The sequence below is a fragment of the Eucyclogobius newberryi genome, unplaced genomic scaffold, assembly GCF_026437365.1.
Source record: "Eucyclogobius newberryi isolate DKJ021-1_F unplaced genomic scaffold, fEucNew1.0.hap1 SCAF_1, whole genome shotgun sequence".
Lineage (NCBI taxonomy): Eukaryota > Metazoa > Chordata > Actinopteri > Gobiiformes > Gobiidae > Eucyclogobius > Eucyclogobius newberryi.
The window spans coordinates 35566309-35569518 of record NW_027315723.1 but is presented as its reverse complement, the minus strand read 5'-3'; positions in this window follow the sequence as shown (position 1 = coordinate 35569518).

Sequence of the window (3210 nt, the reverse complement as noted above, 5' to 3'; positions counted from 1 at the left end):
TATGTGTGAATATATTCCCCCACTGCCGTGTAAAATAAAAAAGTATGAGAAACAACTGAAACTGGAACCCTCTTGCTATGAGGCACAAGGCTAACCATATTGCAGCATGTCATGATGATATGTAATAATACATTTTGTACAAACCATATAACAAACCAATGGCGCTAAACCATCAAAATCCTATTTTTTTTCTTCAAAACGTTGTGAAAAAAACATTGAAAGGCTTCAAGACTAATCAGCTTTGTGGTAACTAATGAGCATACGACACATCATTTAATAAACAGTATATTTATCAAACACACTGCAAAATTAGAATGACATTTAGACAATTTTGTATGTTCTAAATTGCCAGGGTCTTTGTTTGGACTAAAACCAACAGCATTTTGGATATTAGAGCGTTACCACATCGCGGCTTGGCTTTTAAATGAGCTTTTCAAAGACGCTATGGGAAAAATGAATGAGAAATGACTTCTGGAACCTGACGGTTGAGCTCCATACTACTTTCTTTCCCCAACATTTCTATCGATGAAGCTGTCAGTTTGTTCGTCCAGTCCGTTTCTGTCACAACAGATCCACTGCTCTCTCCCCGCACAGACGGTCAGGTCGGCGGTGCTCGAGTGCAGCCGCGGTCCCTGCTCGCTGCCTCCTGACTGACACCACCATTAGAGATAGTTATGCCTGTCTACATTCTCACTCGGCATAATGCATCATCTGGTGAGCGGCGAGACGGAATCTACACTTAGGGATCCAGGTATGGAGGGACAGCTAAGACAGTTTGACAGGGACGCCATTTTCCATAGTAGCTGTCTTCCATATCTGGTATAATTGATGATTGGCCTAAATATGCACACACGAGGAACTGATGATAAGAAAGAGAATGAGCGATCGTCTGCGCATCGGTGATGGATGTTACGACGGCGTGTGCGATTTACAACGGCGCTAACTTGTATTCAAGACTTATTTGCGCCGTAAATTTGGCCGTCTTGGCCGTCCGTCACTGACATAAACTGTGTCGTGAGTGACTCGTGAGTTTGAAGTCAAAGTCTGATTTACAACGTCGCAGGGTTTAGTCCATAACCATCGCTGGAATGAACTGTTGTTAAAAGTGTATTAGCGTTTATGAGAGGCTCTTAATTTAGACAGGCCCGTAATAGGCTGTTATAGGCTTGGGTATGATTTATTATTAGACTGTATAAAAGTAGGAATTCTGTTTCATTAAAGAGCGCTGAAAGATTTATTGCAATCGGGGCAAATTTGTCATTTGAACGGTCGCAATTGGCAAAGACTGCAATTATTTCGCTCACATTAGCACCAGTAACAAAATATTACATCTTGTATGGTATAAAACTCACTGACGCTGTAGTTTCGACCTCTACAAGCTTGTTCTCAAATGCATGGGATTCTTATATATATATATATATATATGTCAGTATAAATACAGTTTCTCAATGCACCAATAGAACCTCAACATTTACCTAAAAACAAACCTAACATTCCTTCTGCAAGCAAACCCGTCCTCCATCAGCCCCTCGCTCCTATCAAAACAAATCTCCTGCCGTCTGATAACATCTCTGCGGCCACATCGTAGACAGGTCAACAGTGGCCAGTGTTTATCACCAAACTTATTGCTTTTCTCCCACTGCCGAAAAAAGGAAGGAAGCAAAAATCACATGACAAAAAACAAACCAAGGTCTGGCCCCCAAAGTCCGAGCGGTCGGGAAAAAATCCACACAAACAACTCAATTGTTTATTATTTCTAGTGTATTTTTTCCTCGCGGCGCTAAGATAAGGCGCCGTGTGACCTGCAGATTCCATTACACCGCTGCACAATGTGGTCAGCGTTTACATTGAGCGGGAACACAAAAGCGATGCCAAGGAACCAATTTCCTTTTCCACCTTCATGAATAAGAATCTCGTACATCTTGTGCACATTCATAAAGGGAGACACAGCAAGAGCGGAGCGCCATTATCCAAGTGTCTTTTACACTTTGACAAGAGAGTGGGCCAAAACACAAGCCCTCCTTTCTGTTGTCTCGCTGGACAAGAACGGTTTGCATTGATTGAACTGTTTAAAAAAGAACTGGGTGCGCTTTTTGGAAGGACTTTGTGTGCCTGACGGTGACCTGCTTGGTGTCCCGAAAACAACCTTATGTAGCAGGACGGTCTATTGTCCGCCTGCAGGTAGTGACGGGGGTGAGGGCGCCCTATAAAAGGAGGGTCTGTTACGTTGCCCGACCTCTCACCTCTGACGTCAAACAAAGATGGCAGCTCGCGGAGTCGCAGACTGGGCAGACGAAGGATAGTGGCAAACTAGTGCTACTTTCAGCGTAAAGTGTCGTGGCCTCGAGGTAGTTTAGCTCACACCTGGCTCAGGTGTCGGCTTGTGGTGTCGCTCTGGTCCTAAACTCAGGAGCCTAACATGCCTTTCTCTTCGGGCATAGGACAACATCATGTGGTCCTCCCCTTCTTCTTCTTCTTCTTCTTCTTCTTCTTCTTCTTCTTCTTCTTCTTCTTCTTCTTCTTCTTCTTCTTCTTCTTCTTCTTCTTCTTCTTCTTCTTCTTCTTCTTCTTCTTCTTCTTCTTCTTCTTCTTCTTCTTCTTCTTCTTCTTCTTCTTCTTCTTCTTCTTCTTCTTCTTCTTCTTCTTCTTCTCTCTTCTCTCTTCTCTCTTCTTCTTCTCTTCTTCTCTCTTCTTCTTTTCTTCTTCTCTCTTCTTCTTCTCTCTTCTTCTTTTCTTCTTCTCTCTTCTTCTTCTCTCTTCTTCTTCTTCTCTCTTCTTCTTCTTCTCTCTTCTTCTTCTTCTCTCTTCTTCTTCTCTCTTCTTCTTCTCTCTTCTCTCTTCTTCTTCTCTCTTCTTCTTCTTCTCTCTTCTTCTTCTTCTTCTCTCTTCTTCTTCTCTCTTCTTCTTCTTCTCTCTTCTTCTTCCTCTTCTCTCTTCTTCTTCCTCTTCTCTCTTCTTCTTCTCTCTTCTCTCTTCTCTCTTCTTCTTCTCTCTTCTCTCTTCTTCTTCTTCTTCTTCTTCTTCTTCTTCTTCTTCTTCTTCTTCTTCTTCTTCTTCTTCTTCTTCTCTCTTCTTCTTCTTCTTCGTCTTCTCCTTCCATCTAAGAGTATGTGATTAACAACTGATCTGGGACTATTTAAGTGTCACGTTACAGTGAAGTGGGGACAACGCTGGATGCGAGTGAATTGTCAAAATCTGAAATGTAACGTG